This window comes from Danio aesculapii, chromosome 4 (genome assembly GCF_903798145.1).
Source record: "Danio aesculapii chromosome 4, fDanAes4.1, whole genome shotgun sequence".
Lineage (NCBI taxonomy): Eukaryota > Metazoa > Chordata > Actinopteri > Cypriniformes > Danionidae > Danio > Danio aesculapii.
In genome coordinates, this window is record NC_079438.1 from 17,009,141 (window position 1) to 17,028,864 (window position 19,724).

At 38.9% G+C, this 19,724-nt stretch overlaps 1 pseudogene; it reads left to right on the forward strand.

The window, feature by feature from the left end:
* LOC130222235 (oocyte zinc finger protein XlCOF6-like) overlaps nucleotides 1–19,724 on the forward strand; it is a 134,838-nt pseudogene that overhangs the window by 71,241 nt on the left and 43,873 nt on the right.

Here is a 19,724-nt window from a genome sequence, read left to right on the forward strand (position 1 = left end):
CTGAGTTTAGTCTAGTTTACATCACTTCCTCCTCTCTGTTTCTAACACACACACATTTATTTGTCTCCACTATTATTTTAATGTTATATAAATGTCGTCTCTTCTTATCTTTATGCCAAACTCCTCACCATTCGGTCTTAATATTTCCCCTGATAATAAATTTATTTCCTCCATCATCTGTCTTCTTCCTCTTCATCGTCTCCTGTGCAGATTGATCAGCAGTCTGATGTCCATGTGTTCCTCTATGTGCAGGTCTCCAGCAGAACTCAACCGTCCCTCTTTCTGATATATCCACCATACAGAAGTGTAAACAGCTCATGTGTTAAACCTCCTCTAGATGACCTGCGGCTGATTAAAGATGTTAAACTGATGCTGAGTCTGAACACATCAGCTCCAGTGTGAGCGCTGGGATGGCAAAATAAAAGTAAAGGAGGTTACATTTATTATATTTACACTTATGGATATATGATTTCCGATAAGGCCACGCAGTGGCGCAGTAGGTAGTGCTGTCGCCTCACAGCAAGAAGGACGCTGGTTTGAGCCTTAGCTGGGTCAGTTGGTGTTTCTGTGTGTTCTCCCTGCATTTGCATGGTTGCCTCCAGTTTCCTCCACAGTCCAAAGACATGCGGTACAGGTGAATTGGGTAGGCTAAATTGTCAGTAGTGTATGGATGTTTCCCAGAGATGTGTTGCAGCTGGAAGGGCATCCGCTGTGTAAAACATATGCTGGATAAGTTGGTGGTTCATTTCGCTGTGGCGACCCCAGATTAATAAAGGAACTAAGCCGAAAAGAAAATGAATAAATGAATAATAAAATATATTCCAGTTTGATTAGATCACTGAGACTACTGTACATTTCTTGAATTTCCAAACTGAATGGAGATTGGGTGTCAGATGATGTGTTCTGGACATAGGTGTGGCTTCTGACAGTTTCAAGCTCCTCGCTCCACTTCAGAAAGCCGCCACTAAACCATGAACCATAACTGTTGGTTGCAGTTCATTGCCATTATAAAGCTCAGAACTGTCAGTGTTTTAAGCTCATTGTATTAATCTAAAAGATAAGGTAAATACACTTTCATAAATAACATTTTCATTAAATAAATGATCTATAAACACATCAAACTTAAAGACCATGGAGTAATGTTTCAGAAGGAAGAACACATTGCTGACTCCGCTTATTTTTATGGGGTTAATGCTGAAGTAGTTCAGTCGACATGCACATTCAATTGCATCTGGACAACATATTGGATGGATAGAAAGCACCAAGGCCTTAAATAAAAACAAATCAAATCTACTTTCAGGGGAAGCTTGCTTGTACAAAAAGTGTAGAATGATGCTGAGTAGTCAGGAAAAGTCACAAGAGCTGAAGCCAACTGAGCAGAATACCGAACTGAGGGGGTCAAGGCTATTGCTCTCATGGACAAGCCCTTCATGTACTGTATGTCAACAGAAGTGCTGGCCACTTGTGCTTTTATTTCAATTAATAGCTGTTTTTAATCTCTCTGTCCTGGAAGTCATGCTTTAAGTGTGTTATGCTGTGGTAGCATTCTGTTTAGTTTTATCTGTGAGGACAAAAGTAAGACCGGGCATTAGAAAGCTCTAACAGTTACTCAGTATTCTACCAAAGAGTCATTGTGTTTTAACTAGACCGGCTCATCACTAATGCCTGAAGCACATCTGACTCCATGTGTTTCTGAAATGGGTTCTAATAAATTCAACCAAATGCAAATCACATTTACAGAGTGGTGTAGCCCAGATCAGTGAGGCTTGCTAGCCATGTTATTGAATGTAAACTAAAAACTACATTTGTCCCAGCCCTCGCCCCTTGGATTTCTTAAACCAGTAAGTGAATGAGGTTATAAGAGGTTTACATGTGATTTAACGTTCAGTGGAATGTTTGTGGAATTGTGGCACATTTTTATCACATGCATAAATGTGTGGTGGGAAAACAGAAGAATTGGGACAACTTTCAACATTTCTGTAGAGTTTTCATTTCTATCCGTCATGTCTATGTGCAATATGTTGTTGTCCCAATCCATCCATTAAAGAATAATCCAGATATAACTTCTTAGTGTTATTTATTTGTTCGTTTACATCTCAATGCACTGGTATAACATCAGTACCCCAAGGGAAAAGGATCACATAAAAGTAGTCAGAACTAAGTTCAACATTTCAACTAGTCAAAATAAAAGTCCCGTTTGTTAACACTCGCGCACAACGAACTCTCGCACATTTTTAGCATACAACAGTAAGTAGTATAATCTAAAAAATAAGTAAACAAAATACAGAACAAAACATCAATTTATATGGTTAATGAGAACATATAACTCAACATTTCTGTCACAAACCAAGCTGTTTGTCATGTCCCTGAGGCACTTTTCTCAAATCGCATGTAGAAAAACATTAATAAAATGCACACAGTGTCCACATTTTCAGTATTACAACTATTTATTTGAGTTCTTTTCTGGTGATAAATAAAAATACAATAAAAAATAAGATTGTTTTTTATATATAAAAACAGGCTACAATGTTATGTCCCTCAATATAAACTCAACCCTATTACGCTAGCATTTTTCCACCTATAGCAATTTACATGTATTATTACATCACAGACAGGAAGTGACATCATTCAGCTCTCTTTAACAGCATGGTGCAAAAGAAGGCAAGATATATTTGAATTTATTTAATTTCTTTTATTTATTATGGTTAGGAGGGGGTACGGTCAAGCTTAAAGAGCCCATATTATACATGAAATAGGGTCATATTTAGGTTGTAAGGGTCTCCAACAACAGTCTAATATGCATGCAAGGTCAAAAAACACTTTGATGGTCTTATAATCTGCATTTATTTTTACCTAATTATTCCAGCGACTCCCATATGAATCATTCAGCGATTCATTTGTTCCCAAACCCCTCCTCAGCGCGAAGCTAATCTGCGCTGATTGGACCGATGACAGCCTGCTGCGATTGGTCGACACGGACAAGGCTTCAGCACGAGGCAGAGTGAAATGCCCAGCTGCTAATCTACAATATAAAAGTAGTCACAGTGCACACACGCTTCATAGTGGATTTTGGCTGCCAGTGGGTGAATGTAAACACAGACGATGGACTAGAAAATACTGACGACTAACTATTTTATTGAGCAAAAAGTCCAAGAACTGGCGAGGAGGTCACAGTCTTCTTGCTCTTTTCACACACACACACACACACACACACAGGGCCTGCGCGTCCATAGAGAAGCGGCTGAATAGAGAGGGCGCGGCACGGCGCTCAGTTATATCCGCGAATACCCGTGCGTTACACACACGAGGAGACACACACACACAGGGCCGGCGCGTCCATAGAGGAGCGGCGCTCAGTTATATCCGCGAATACCCGTGCGTTACACACACGAGGAGACACAGACACACACACACACACAGGGCCGGCGCGTCCATAGAGGAGCGGCGCTCAGTTATATCCGCGAATACCCGTGCATTACACACACAAGGAGACAATAATATTGAGCTGAAATATTTTGAAACTTGTCCGTTGCATGTGTGTAAACAGCTGACGATCCGTAATCAAAGCGGCACGCGTCGCGTTTTCAACGTGGCTTTACACGCGATGAGAATATAAAGAGTTAACCTGATACAGCACACGCAGTTACAAGTAACAAAACACAACTAAATACATAATTTGCAAGCTAGAGTAAACGAGGCAATAATTTTAATCGCACTTACTTACACTTGTGAAATGGGGGTAGAAACTGATTCATGATGCACTGATCCATCAGTCTTCACTGATCCTTCCTTTAACAAACTGATGAAGTCTTCTTTGAAAGCATATAGTTTTCAGAAGCACTCAGAACTGCTCAAGGCTGGGCTATATTGCTGATGTTTCATCTTTGATTAGACTGTCCATAATATCCATCTGCACAGCGTGACTTCATTCGACCAGTGTCTGTGTGTGTCTCTGTGTGTGTGTGAGACTTTTTTTTCTGTTAGTGGGCAGGGCCGCAGGTTTCAAATCTCCCGGGTTTGCGCGCCCAACTACTTGTGTTTCGTAGCTGCGTCATCGCGAAACACCTAATGACTAGTTATCAAGACGACTCGTTTGAAGCACTATGAGTCGACTCTTTTATAGATGAATCAATAGTTTTAAACACTGTACACTTACAGATTTAAGCCTTAGCTGGATATTTCACTTCACTTAGAGCTGTGTGACACACTACATGGAAGGGCATTTTCAAAAACCCATAATATGGGCTCTTTAACAATTCAACCCTGTAACGTAAAACTAAGTATGATAGGTTTTTTTAATTTCCAAACAATATGACATATTCTTGTTTAATCGCTGCCATGTGGGCCTTCTCTTTTAAACCACACGAGGAGCAGACGCCATTTTGTTTTGAAAACTCAACCCCGTCACACATCTCATTGTTTCGGAGTTGTAAACTTGTAACAGGATTGAGAAATTCTCCTAATTTATCAAGAATTTTAATTGAAAAACATTTCAGTAAATATATACTGACTATAACTTCATTTAGTCACTGATAGAATATTTAAAGCAGAGTTTTCACTTAAACTGTGACGCAATCTTATATCAGACATGGCACCCGTATCAGCAGCAGATTTTATATTGAATGTGTCACGAGTTTCACCATGAGTTCATGAAAAGCTGATAAAATCAGAACATGTGAAGTAAAACAAGACTTTAATTATGTAAATAGTTCATTTGTTTATCTCTATGTCCTGTGACAATTAGCCAACTTTAGAGAGGGGGTCATTAGGGCAGAATTGATATTATATTTTAGATAAAGAGGGTTGAGCTATCAAAAGGTTTAGGAATCCCTGATTGAATCCCCTGGTGGTCTTCTGCTGCTGTAGCCCATCCGCCTCAAGGTTGGACGTGTTGTGTGTTCAGAGATGCTCTTCTGCAGACCTCGGTTGTAACGAGTGCTTATTTGAGTTACTGTTGCCTTTCTATCAGATGGAACCAGTCTGGCCATTCTCCTCTGAGCGCATCAACAAGGCATCTGCGCCCACAGAACTGCCGCTCACTGGATATTTCCTCCCCTAGAGATGGTTGTGCGTGAAAATCCCAGTAGATCAGCAGTTTCTGAAATACTCAGAGCACAGACCAGCCGTCTGGCTATATAATATTATCTTTATTATTAAGAATTTTCATGAACAATTTCATTAAGAAGAAGGTTTTCTGCTGCAGTTTTTCTTGATGTTCCAGGAAATAAAGATTTAGACATGATTTACCTGTTGCTCCTGTTCACTGTAGGTTCTGTTCAGCAATATATTTGGTAACATAGGCCTTCATCGGCATTTTTAAAGGTTACTAACGGTCCAGTTACCTGCAGCAGTTCCCTTTCTTGAATTCTGACTGTAGTTTGGTTTAATGAAGTTTAATTTCCTCTCAATGTGATTAACGCCTTTGCTAAATGTTTTACTAAAATAAATACGTGTTCTGGTCAAGTCTTAGATTTAATTTCAAATGAATTAAAACACATGACAATTGAAATTAAAGTGTCCCCTGTGCTGGATCGCCTTTATTTAATTACCCTAATTAAACAAAGATAAACCAGGACCCTCCCTTCACTATACTTCTTAGCTAGAGTTTAGTTAAAGGAACGTCTTTATAATGTTTTTGCAAAAAGAATAAATTAGACTCATACTTTACCACACAGGGTAACTTGATGGGTTCTGGAAAATGAAGTCAATGTCCACTCCAGTGAAGAAAAGTAATAAAATACACTTTTATTAATAAAATAAAATCCAGTGAAAAAGTAGAATAAACAAAAGACATATAACAGAAACAAAATCCTTACTTTATCCTCCGTTGAGAATAAAGGGCCTAAGACATCCAGTATACAGAAGTCAGAAAGTACAAAGCTGCTTTGTACATTTCAGCTTTTATATTCATCATGCATAGATAACGATCGACTCTAGGACCGTGTTGGGAGACAAGTCTCATAAACAATGTTCAGAAACAGAGCATAGATCAATCATAAACACAGGTGCACATCTTAATTAAATTCCACATTCAAAGAGCATATATCATTTGAACAGTGGGAAAATCCCTCGGAATAACAGACACATAGTTATCCGAGTATAAGTCAATTATTTGGCAGTTATATTCTCAGCCTTCATAGATAGTGTGCCTACACATTCATGCACTAAGAGTTATGTGTTTAAACTGAGCAGCGAGGTCAGTTAGAGTTCCTTCAGTTGGTTTGTTGGTCCTGCGCGCCCTCTTGCGGAGGCGCCTTTCCTTTCTCTTACGCTTGGTTTCCTCATTAAGAGTTGTGCTGTTACGCATCGGGGTATCAGAATACATCATTGATTTTTTGTGTCTCTTACGATCAATGTCATAAGACCAATCAGGCACCACACCCCTCAACCCTGTTACAGTCTTCAACCCCGTCACTGTATTCTCGACCCTGTGACATTCATATTGGGAAACAATTAAATATAGAAAAACTTCTTGCTGAGTACCAACCACCATGTTAAGGCCTACCATTGTGAATATGTGGTTTGGGTAAGACATCTAAATGTAAAACTTTTTAGAGAAATGAAGAGAGCACAGAATGCAGAAGTTGCATAATTGTAACTTAAATCACATCTAAATCTAAAACTCCTCAGAAATGTGATATTTTAGCCATTAAACTGATTTGAGGGACATATGAGCAATAATGGCTGTCCAAATAAGAATAAAAGAGAAAATATTATAAAGACTTTAATGCCTGAGGAGGGAAAAGATGATGTTGTGAACGTTTAAATTGTGCCTAATTATGTCGGCTATTTAACAATATAATCAATACACTTTTAAACATGAGTTTGCTCAAGCTGAAATATTAGCGAATGCCAGGAATGACCCTTATATTATCTCAAATCTTAAACATGCGCACACTACATGATCTGAAAACTGCAGCACAGCACACTACAAGATACTATTCAGATGACTGCGCCTGATGGAGCACATCACCTGATTGCAGAATAACTCTGCTGTTTATTATAGGCTAGCTCACAAATATCTGACCAACTGCCAGAGCGAACAGCCTGCAGAATGAAGAGAAAAGCTGCTTGTTGAAGAGAGCACATCATGTCCAAACAAATGTCTAATGTTAGGATTATTATCAGGGATCAGAGAGAAGACAGAGGCAGATGAACAGAAAGAATGGATATTTGATGATACTGTAGGGGGAAACCAGTGTGGAGAGTTTGGTATAAAGCACCACTGACAAAACCTGTTGGGGATTTACAATGGAGGATTCTGCAGAGGGATTGTGGCAGTTAATGCTTTCATATGTGTTGTTAACTCTAGCGTCCATGATAAGTGTATCTTCTGTGGACATGGAGAGACTGTGGATCATCGCTATCTGGAGTGGAGACGCTGAACACAATAGTTTGATATGTTGAGCAGATGTGGACAGAATTGGACTCAATGTAAGTTTATTCTGGAGCTGGCTATAGTCAGAAACACAAACTGAAATGGCAGGTCATTCACTGTTTAGTTGCTCCAGAAAAACTTGCTCTACTTATCACAAGAAGAAACAGAACAAATGATGAACATTCTCAAGAGATTTAGAGTTTAGCTGTTACATCTGCTGTGGAGTTACAATTCTCACACACACACACACACACACACACACACACACACAGCTACTGACTGCTCCTGCAGAGGATTGTGGGTAAATCTCTCGTCAGTCTTCAGCTCAGTTTCACTGATGATCCAGAATAAAGCCCAAACCCAGCCCAGAGCGGCTCAGTGAATGTGGTCTGGACTGAGTGGATGAGGCTCATTGTGTCTCTATAGATGTTGTAGAAGATCAGAGTTCCTGCACTGTGATCCACAAACACTCCTATTCTCCTGCTGAGCGGCTTCACTGGGAGATCAGTGTGTGTGTTATTGTGTATGAATGAGAAACTGGAGGAAGAGCAGATCAAACTCCAGGACTGAGCATTATTTCCAAACACACACTCATCACCTGCTCCCTTCCTCCTGATGCTCTTATATGACACTGATATTTCCACATCATCTCCACTGTAGTCAGTCTCCCAGTAACAGCGTCCACACACACTCTCTCTGCACAACACCTGATACACACCATCAAATCTGTCTGGATGATCAGGATACAGCTGATGCTCTCTCACACACTTCACCTCTCTGTTCTCCTCAGACAGAATGAGACGAGTGTGTGCTGTGTTTGGATCCAGTGTGAGGAAACAGACATCTGAACACAAGAACACACACATTTATAACCACAGCTGTGTGTGTGTGTGTGTGTGTGTATATGTGTATGAGCCTGTGTGTGTGTGTGTGTGTGCGTGTGTGTGTGGTATAACCACAGGTTTGTGTGTGTGTGTATAACCACAGGTGTGTGTGTGTGTGTGTGTGTGTGTGTGTGTGTGTGTGTGTGCGTGAAAGAGAGAGGGAGAGTGTGTATAACCATAGCTGTGTGTGTGTGTGTGTGTGTGAGTGAGCGAGAGAGCGTTAGCGTGTGTGTGTGCATGTGTGTGTGTGTATGCTCATGTGTGTGCGTGTGTCTGTGTATGTGTGTGAGAGAGACAGAGAATGTGTCTGTGTGTATGTACATGTTTGTGAGTGTGTGTGTGTATGCCTGTGTGTGCATGTGTGTGTGTGTGCGTGCGTGCGAGTGTGTGTTTGTGTGTGTGTGTCTGTGTGTATGTACATGTTTGTGTGTGTGTGTGTGCGAGCGTGTGTTTGTGTCTGTGTGTATGTACATGTTTGTGTGTGTGTGCATGTGTGTGTGCAGTGTTGTGCAAGTTACTTTCAAACTGTAATACATTACAGATTACTTATTACTGTGATTTAAAAGTAATCCCTTACCTTACAATATTACTGTCTCAAAATTGTAATATGTTACATTACTCTTATATTACTTTTTAGTTACTTTCACCAAAATAACTACATAATTAGAACTTAACATTCTAAAATGACTAAATGTAGTGCAGAGCATTTTACACCCAGTAGAAAGCTATATGATGTAGCAGAAGGACTGTGATCCAGGCTACTAACAATATAGTATATATTTGGCAACGTGACGACTCAAGACAATGCAAGAAAGGATAAGAGCCAGAATCACAAATGATCAAAGTCTGTTGAAAGTATGGTAAAAGTAAAGTGATTATCTGGCAATATCTGTGAATAGCTTGGCTATTTTCATATTAGACACAACAGGCCTATATGTAAACTCCAATGCCATGACGAGATGCATTTTTTTCTTAATCTTGCCATTATTCTATTCACTTTAAATTCAGGTTCACAACACAAAACTGTCATGCACAAAGTGAGCATGATGAACATAGCTTTCTCAATATAATGCTCGTGCACCGATTTCCTCTGTGGACAAAACTGCTTGTGAGCTCTCAAATATACGCTGCTCGCGTGCAAATTTTCTCATGCTCTCTCAAATATGCACTGCTCACGCACAAAATTTCTTGTGCGCTCACAGTACACTACTCACTCAGTGAGATTATATGCAGACTCACAATTTGTGTCTTGTGTTCCCTCTTCCTTTCATGCTTTTTGATATAATTTATATTTGTACACTATTTATTAACAATAACCAAAATACTAAAATAGACTTACATATAAAATTTTTATTCTAATCCACTATAACCTTTTTTGTTGTTTGTTATATGATGAAATATTTCCAATTTCCAACACTTAAGACACAGAGAAAAGAAGTTGAATGCAAAGAATACATTTTTAAAAAACATTTATTAAACATCCAAAAGGTGCACCATACTAATCACAATAAAACAACATTTAAACAAAAATATAACGAATGCAAGCAGAAATGTAACCGATAAAAATAGGGGAAAACTTGATGAGGTATTATAGCCTACTGAACTATTCACTCCTCAAATAAATCTCACTATCAATCCCATTTTATCATGGCAACTAAAATAAATTGAACACGTCTCTGTTGTCTTCCACATTGCTGATGAGATTGTGGAGGACATTTTCCCCGTCATGAACAGTGTTTTGAACAGTTCTACAGTAAAGTACTTCAATTAATCAGTTGTGCTAATACTAGTTGCTATGGTAACACAAGCCTAATATAAACAAATTACCCAGTGCTGTAGTTGTTTTGTTTTTTACAATATAGGGTATACTATACTACAATTCACCACACTTTACTGTAGTAAAACTACACTTTGTATTTCATTTTATCAGTTCACTATTCTTAATACTACAGTATGCTGAAGCATTCATTAACAAATTGTAAATAATACTAGCCTAAAACATAGGCAGTATATCTAACACTCAAAAACACAAGTATTTATTATAGAATTTATCATAACCTTTTAGTGTTTCGTGTATTGCTAATAAATACTGTAGCAATATATAAACCATATCAACATTCTTGGGATAACCAATTGAACAGGAGGATCTGGAGTGCAAAAGCAGGAAAAGAAGAGGAAACATGAGGCACAAAATGTAAGTCTGCATCATCTGACGGAGTCAGAGCAGATCATTCGCACGTGAGCAGCCGTGTTTTGAATGCATGCGACTGCGAAAAAAAAATTGCGGTCGAGTTGTCCACGAACAGAGAATTACATGAATGCGCTCTTGTAAAACTGCGCTTACGACTGTTGTCAGTGAAATAACGCCATATGCACATACGTCCATCTCGCGAATGTACTGTCTTCTGCTCATCTATTTTACCGCTCTTCCGCTGCACGTCAGGGCTTGACCTTACTGTGAACCGGGCTGAGCCAATAGCCTCGGACCTCGAGCTCAGAGGCTGAAATCATTCCGCTTTCAAAGTAAAAAAGTTCCAATAGCCTGATGCATATTGATGACAACACGCGCATATATTCACTAACCACGAACAGAAAATAGAACTTACTTGCGGTATTTTTTATTTGGTAATGTCTTGCGGGCGAAAAGTTTGTTGTAACGCACGCGTTACTGAACATGTACCGAGTAAAATATTACTGAAAATGTATAAGTAATGCCTTACACTACTGCGTTACAGGAAAATGTAATACATTACTGTAATACATTACTTTTGTAACGCATTACTCCCAACACTGAAAATGACACAGGCGGGTATTGAACATTTGAGCTGTTTTGCTACGAAACGCTCGCCCACAGGTATGTTCTCGAGACCGCCACACATCTAAAACCAACCAACCAGTTTATGCTGATTTAAGCTGTTTTAGTAGTCTAGTGCGGCATAAATTCATCATATTTCGCGTTTCAGATTCTGCTGAACACATGTAGGTGCTGCTTGTCAATCACACAACGCTTCTATGTTCCCTTTTGCTGTCAAATGCGTGAAAAATGATCGATGAAATGTTTTGATAAACCGCTCAGTTTCATACTTGACCTGCAGCGGCTGAGGAACACGTCACGCGCGTGCACACGAAGCAGAGTCAGGTTTGAAACATGAGCTGAGCAGTGTTGCCATATTGGGCGGTTTCCCGCTCAATTGTGGGGTTTTGAACAAGCGGCAACCTCCCGCTTTCTCTCGGGAAGCCAATACGGAAGTAACTGAAACTGCAATTCATCAAAATTCCGCTAGTCCTGGCTCCATAATAGAGCAAGTGGCAATTGAGCCCACTGTTAGAATGGCCAACTTTACAACAGAAAAAAAGGTGTTTACAGCCTGGTACAAAGAACGATTTTGGTTCATATAGCTATTATTACCCTCCATGACAACTGTGAGGGGGGTGAATTTTTTGATAACTCATCCATTTCCTTTATATTAGGTTATATTAAGTTTGCATAATTAAGGGCGTGGCCACTTAAGTGACAGCTAGATCTCGCTGGTCGCCGTCACTTCACCTCAGCTGAATCCGGCAGATTAGCCACTGATCTCGGCATATTCATCGTATTTTTGTGTTGTTTTATGTGGCTTTACACAGTCAGCTGCCGTTTGGACTTATTTCTTACAATTATCAGATGATATGGGATGCTGTTTGCACTTAATTGTGCTCACAAACCATTCACGTGGCCTCCGTTTCCCATGTGAGTAAAGTTATATACTTGTATACCATCTCTATAAATGTATTTGTTTTATTTAAGATCATTTATCATTAATATATTTCTTTAGACCCGTAAAGCACTCAAGAATGTGACAGATTGATTAGCTGTAGGCTCTAGATCAGTCATCTGAAGCGTTATCATACAGTGTTATGCTGGAGTTCATCAATAGTCTTGCATTTACTAACACACACTATATTTGAAGTGTTTGGAAGTAATTCGCGTTTCCTCCTGTAGAAAAACGTCATAAGAACAATGTTTAGTGGCTCACTGTATTACTACAGTGTTTTTAAAAGACTAAACACTTTATTGATATAATGTACAGCCAAGCACATGTGGTCAGAACACAAACGAGTTGCAGGTAATAAAGTATCAAGCGTTTCTCCCAAAGTAAAGTCTGTCTGCCAGGTCTAAGCAAAGTGCCAGCAGGCGTCTGTAGCTCCGCCCACTCTCCGCCTCTTTGCCCTAGTTTGGTATCCCGCCGTGGGTGCGATGACGCGCGAACAAAATGGCGACGGTTGGCCGCGCCTACTTGTGGCTTCTTTTGCAGTGTTCAGAAACCTATGGGTGACGTCACGGATGCTCCGTCCATATATTTTACAGTCTATGGTTTTGAATTTACTTTTGCAGGTAAATAAGGACATAGGCGGGAAGTGAACATTTGGGCGGTTTTGCAACGCAACGGCCCCCCGTGATTCTGGCTACCTTCACTGCTGCGGTGAGATGATGAGAACCCCTATGCTGGATTCAGGGACTGGCACACATCTCCCCACTACTGCGGTGAAGGCTGTCCGATCAGTGTCGTGTGTGTGTGTGTGTGTGTGTGTGTGTGTGTGTGTGTGTGTGTGTGTGTGTGTGTGTGTGTGTGTGTGTGTGGTAACAGCCATCACGCGCGCGCTCGTTATAATCAATATGAATATGCCGATCAAACTGAACACAATCTTACACCAACAACACATGACAGCAACGCGTTGATAAGAACAAATAATCATATTAGATTACAAACAACCCAGCGAGTTGTTTAGCACGTGTGCATCGCTGCTGTTATGTTTACACGTGTAATATTTGAAGCAATTTAAACCAAAATACACAGCGACACTCTATCAAACACATCTACAATGATAAGGAACATGGCTACTTACTGCGTTATTAACGCACAGCAATCCCACATGAAGAAAGGACGGACTTTGGAGGAATAAACAATGCGAGGAGCGCTCCGTCATACAGCCCTGGACATGTCTGAACACGTTCCGCTCATTCATGCGCGAGGCAGGCGGTCTATTTCACAAAATGGCGATCGAGACCGGAAGTAGGGAAAACTTTGATCCAGTGTCATGACAAATCGGGTCCCCCCTGCAATGGTAAAGTCTAGATCATATATAAGGCCGGCCGGAAGTGCGACGTGCACATTAATAAAGCAGCATTTTTTAATGACCCTGTATAACAATAAGTCATATTTTTACAGTACTGTGACGGTTGGGTTTAGGGTTGGGGTGGGAATAGGTGTTAAAAAATACAATTTCTTGGGTAATTTAATAGATAACATAAATAATACTCTGTACAACAACAGTACAGTAATTAATATTTTTACAGTACTGTGACGGTTGGGTTTAGGGTTGGGGGTAAACGTTAATATAATACAATAAATGGGAAATTTAATAAATAATATAAATAATTCTCATTAACTTCCGGCCGCAAATGTATCCGATCTAGCAAAAACCCACTGCAATCGAGTCCGCTTAGGACCCCAATGGATCGTCATTGTCTGCATTGTATGCCTGATCAAAAACTATTGTACTTCTCCACATACTTTGATGTTTTATGTATTTATATGTAGCATTATATATTTACATAAGTGGTAGCATGTCGTAGGTTATCTAAAATAAAAGCTTTACACATGGCTTTAGTTGTACATCAGTATACGAAATACATAATTTAAAATAGTTTTATGTCATTATAACGCTCTTTTAATCTACACAAATTTAAACGAGTCGATCGCGCCTCTCATTCATTCACATAGATATTTACATTAGATGTCGCCTACCCTGTTGTCTATTGGAAGGAATGCGTCAATAGAGCCGCCATGTTAGTACAGGGTAGCGTTCCTTTGAAATGAATGCGCCAGAGACATATACACATATCTATGATCGGGAGTTTTCCTGCTGGTCAGTATGCAAATATTTAATTAAATCACGAAAATTATAATTGTACATCACTTTTCTACATGGATGGATCAGTGACCGCACAGGCATTGCTGATAGAGAGTGTGTGTGTGTGTGTGTGTGCGTGTGTGCGTGCGTGTGTGTGTGTGTGTGATCACGGAGATAGCAGCAAAGAAAAAATGCATTAAAAACATGTAACGGGTGTATGGCGTGATAAGATTGTAATATAATGTTGATGATTAACACAACACTTTAGCCATTGTAAGTTTGTCAATGAAATATCAAGTCCCCCTCCGCACAAAAATGAAACTGTCCACCCCCGCACGTTGCACTGATGAGCGCTGTTTATTACTGGAGTTAGCAGCTGCTCTGAAAACCAAACCAAGTGCTGGCCAGCGGACTATTCCGATTTGCTGGTCAAGGACATCAGTAATAAAATGACAAATGAGTATTATAATAATATATTATAATATACAATAATAATAATATATACACTGGTTTAACTTGTTTTCAGCATTAACTGAAATTGGTAGTTTGATTGTAGCGTAGTCTAGCCCAGTGGTTCTCAAACTTTTAAACCCGCGACCCCCATTGTAAGATCGTCAAGAACTCGCGACCCCCCACTACCAAAGCATATACAAACAATAAAAATTGCTTTTTTAAGCTGTTCACAATATTTTAACTATATTTACTATAGATTACAGGGCTCGAAATTAACATTTTTGCTTGGTAACACTGGTGCTTCTAACTTTAAAAATGTAGGCGCACCAGCCAAAATTTAGTGGCTCCCACCAATTATGGCACTGTTACTACAAGTTTTATAAACAGATTTATTGCATTTGAAAATCAACACTAATCAAAACTAACAAGCAAAAAAATAAATATGCATGCGTGAGGAAAATATGTCTCAATGAAATCCCGTTATCACAAGAAAAGACATTTTTATAACATAATTGAGTGACCAAAAGATACACGGACGGATATCCCAAAAGATATCCCACAGACTTTACAGTGAATGCTAGTTATTTTCATAGCAGACTTGAAGCCAATGGAGGTCTTTTATCCACTCTTCAATAAGTATAGCTGGTGGATTAACATTCAGCACATGATCAGTAATCAGATGTGCCAATATTTGTAGCTTTAGGTGTTTCTAAGACAAAATCTGTCAGTGTTGTTTTCATTCTCTCGTCTTCAGCGCTTTACATTTTCGCGGTTGTAGCTCCTGTCATCTGAAGACAGGAGGCGTTGACTGAGTGATTGACAGCTGATTTTAACCAATCATTCGTGTTCAGTTCTTAGCGCAGTGGGCCAATAAGAAGAGCGTGAAGGCGGGGCAAGCGTTGAAGGCTTTGTTTACTGTGGCAAGTTGACATGACAACAGTTTTAAACTGTTCCTGAGCGCTGCGTTCCAAGTACAAAGATGCATTCTGCCCGAATGTGTCCTAAATACTTTATGAATCAGTAATATCTTTTTAAAAATCTGAAAATATTAGCTTTCACTTGTAATACTGAAAAATATTTATTATAATCACTGAAAATTACACAATTTTTAAATAACTCTCGCGACCCCTTGAAATTATTCTGCGACCCCCAGTTTTGGAACCACTGGTGTAGCCTATAGTGGAGTAATCTTGTTTAGGCAATCAATTGGAATTTTACATTTTAAAGGTCAAATATTTATTGCTGAATTACAAGTTCGGTTTTCAACTGGCCTCGTGAAAAAGAGAATGATTTCGTACTCTCAGGGCCGGCGCATTCAGAGGCAACCTAGGGCGGTAAAATAGTCAGGGTTGCGTCCTCTCTGATATTAATTATTATTATTATTATTATTATTATTAATACTAATTAAAGCAACAAGGAGTAATAATTTCATTTAAATCTGCATAAAATATTAAATAAATATTTAATAACTAAGTATTTAACAGTATTTAATAAATGCTGTCTTGATGAACAGAATTTTAATTCAATTTTTAAAAGTAATAATAATAAGAAATAAATAAACTGACCCCAAACTTTTGAAACTGTGTAGATCAGTGTGTTAATTTATTAAAATAATGTAATGTGCGTGTTGAATATAATCAACGTTTGTCGGCGGTGTTTTTGTTAAAACCTCTTTTTGGTCAGTCGCAAATCTTTTTAAATGCTTAAAGGGCAGCGCAAATATTAGCCTTACCCTGGAGTTTGTTCACCCTAGGCCTATGGTGCTACTTTGCCTTATAGTGAATGCAGTAAGTGACTGTATTATTATCAATAACGCTACTTGTGGAGCACATAAGCTTATAACATGTAAAAAATGAAATCTTACCTATGAAGTGTTCTGCCTTTATGCTTTGTTTTCTTTGTTTGCTCTTTACTTCACCTGTACACAGTGCTAAAGTCCAGCTTCTTCACGTTGGCACACTGTCTTGACTGGTGCAGTTAAATGACATTTGTCCTGGGAGACCTGTACAAATGTGGCGGCGCTATTGACGCATATTCTGGGTCCATATGCGATATCTAGTGTATATATCTATGGTTTATTCATTGTCATAATAGAGTGGAGGAATTATGACGCCAATTTGCATGCAAAAACCCGAAAGCGAGTTAGCATTTTAGCAGCTCAGGTTCCCTTGTCCCGAAGTCAATGGGTTTTCAGTAAAATCGCTTAATTAAGGTCCGTGGCTAAAACAAACTGAAGATACTTTCACGTTTTGTTCTACGACAAAACACCGCTCACTTGATTCATCAGCTACAGCTCACTCTTGGTTTATTTAATCGGTTACGCTTCTTTAAAAAGACGGCTGCTATCAAGTTTGACTACAGGCGGTGTCGGAGACACTATACGTCATCCAGCTGAACTGGTCTGGAGCGCAGCCCGCTTGTGTTGGGCATTTGGATTAGTCTGTTATTGAAGTATTTTCATGAATATAGTATTTTATGGTTTGTAGTATTTTTTTCTAATTGGTAAGTCATCTTGTGTGTAGATAATTCCTTCACTTGTAAAGACATTAATTTGTTGATTATTTAATTAAACAATATTAAGGGGATACTGCTCACCAGTGCAGCCTGTCTTTCTTGCTCTCAGTAATGCAAACATGTGAATAAATGTGTAAGAAATACACACATGTTAACTGTCACTTTAACGTGATCAATACATTACAGTACATTCAGTGAAATAGACTTAAACATCCACTAGCGCCGTCAGTAGCAACAGGCTGGCGCAGAAAATCCATTAAAAATATTGGGGTAATATAAACTGTCATATTTTAAAGACATGGCGGGGGAAACGGATAATAATGCAGTGCTTCTTGTCCGATCTGAGACCCACTTCATATCATATATCTAACAGGCAGTGAAGATCACGGATTTTTAAAGAAATCAGATCTTAAATGTGACAATTGTGTAATGGAAAGACAGTTCACCGGAAGCCCTTGGCCTGCCTGGCTGAAAATGAAAAGTTTGTGTGCATATAGCCCATTAGAGGAATAAATTACCAAAATCAAATAAAAAACTTAGAGAGTTTTAAAATAAGGTTAAAGGTGCAGTAGGTGATCTGCCATAATGCTAACAGGTTAGCATATTTTTGAAACACTTTTTTTGTCATTCAGCAGTTAGAAAACTTTATAGTACTTTATAATACTGCAAATCCCAACAACAAAATCCTGTACTATATCTAGCAGGTTTCAGTTGTGTAGTTAGCCAGCAAAACTTGTCATAATGTGCAATATTTCATGCATGCAAGGATCGCTGGTCTCACTCTCGCACACGCTTTATCCTAAAGCCACTACTGTATGCTTAGTGCTCGGCCGGCGGTGTGCAGGAATTACACTTATTACTGAGCCACTGACATGCTATTTCAGGGCCAATATTCAGAGTAGCAGTAAACAGTATAGGGAGCGCGTCACAGGATGTTATTGATCAGAAATGACCCAATGTGAATATAAAAGCACCTTCAGCTCAGTAAAGCAGGCAGAATAGCGATATTTACTGATGTTCTGTTGTTAAACTCAATATAAATCTACATTATCGATGCTGTAAAAGGTCCTTATGAAACTGAAAATAGTCACATCAATCTTACACCAGAGGATTTTAGTGGCTGAACAACACTTCTGTGCAGATAACCCATTCATAACAACCCAATCTACATCAGCTCTGAGTGACTAAAAGAGTTTTAACACAGAACATTACCTGTCTAACAGAAACACTTCAGCCATGGTGTCGTCCTTCCTCCTGCGGGCAAAACTCACTCTAATATTGATTCAGGAGTTTAAATAGTGTTGATTCAGCATCTGTTTTTACCGCTGTGACTCGTGTCCACGGCGTCCGTGCATGCAAATGACGGATCTGTGTGAACAGAGGTGCGCAGTTGTACAAATCTACATTAGCTGACAGTTTGAGCTACTCATCAGAATTATGGGAATTAACGGTCTGACTAATTTGAACTGGATGAACATGTTTTAGTCTTCTGCATCACCCAGAATATAAAAACACATATAAACACATTTAGATCACTTACTGTAATCAGTACTATTGGACTGTGAAGAGACTTTCAACCAGCACAACAACACGTGTCTGCAGAGAATCACCTACTGCACCTTTAACCCAAAACCTGTTTACCGTGAGTCTATGTCTGTTCCAAACACCTGATAAGAGTTTGTTTAACTACATTTAATGAATCAAAAGGCATTTTCAACATTTGTAAACCCTGGAATAGAAAATAATATTAGAAATGATATAAATGTTGTATGTATATATATATTTATATATATATAGTTCTTATTTGACAAGATTTATTGATATTTATTTCTTTAAGTTGAAGTTACCTGTGGGATCCGTGATCAGTTCAGCATGGCTCAGTGCTCCAGAGACGGCAACTGTTTCTCAATATGCGCTCTTCAACGTTCTGGTATAACATCATCAACTGCCAAAGTTCAGTTCCAAAACTCAAGACCGCAAGAACAGAGGACGCCTGAAAGGTCTTGATATTGAGGATGCACAGATGGAGGAAGTCCCGGAGATCATTGCGACTGAATAAAGGAGGTGGGAAGTGCTGCATTTATATAGAATTATTATTAAAGTTCAGAGATTTAACTTATGTGTCTCAGAAGTTTCCCAAAATGAGACGGGGAAAGTAAACATTGACATATTAATAAAGGATTTTATCCATAATGGTAGTCAGTTGAACTGTATTTATTTGACTCAGCAGGATCCAGCACTTAATCATATTTATAGTGTGTGTGACAGAGGTGGGACAAAGTCATTGTTTGGCAAGTCATAAGTAAGTCTCAATTCATTGCCCTCAGGTCCCTACTCAAAGGCCAACAAGTCTCAAGTCAAGTCCAAAGTGCTACGCTTTGACTTTTGAGTATTTTTAACAGAATAATAAAATGTATACAGATTATATATGGTTGTAAGATCTCTATTTATTAAACAAACCTTTTTTATGAAAGAACATTGATACAAATGTCATTTTCTGAACAGTGCTGCGTCTCGTCTCCACAGCATATTGCAAAACAGGTCTGAAAAACTGAACCAGCTTTCTGCAATTCTCTTCACCTAAAATTATTGTTTCAAAA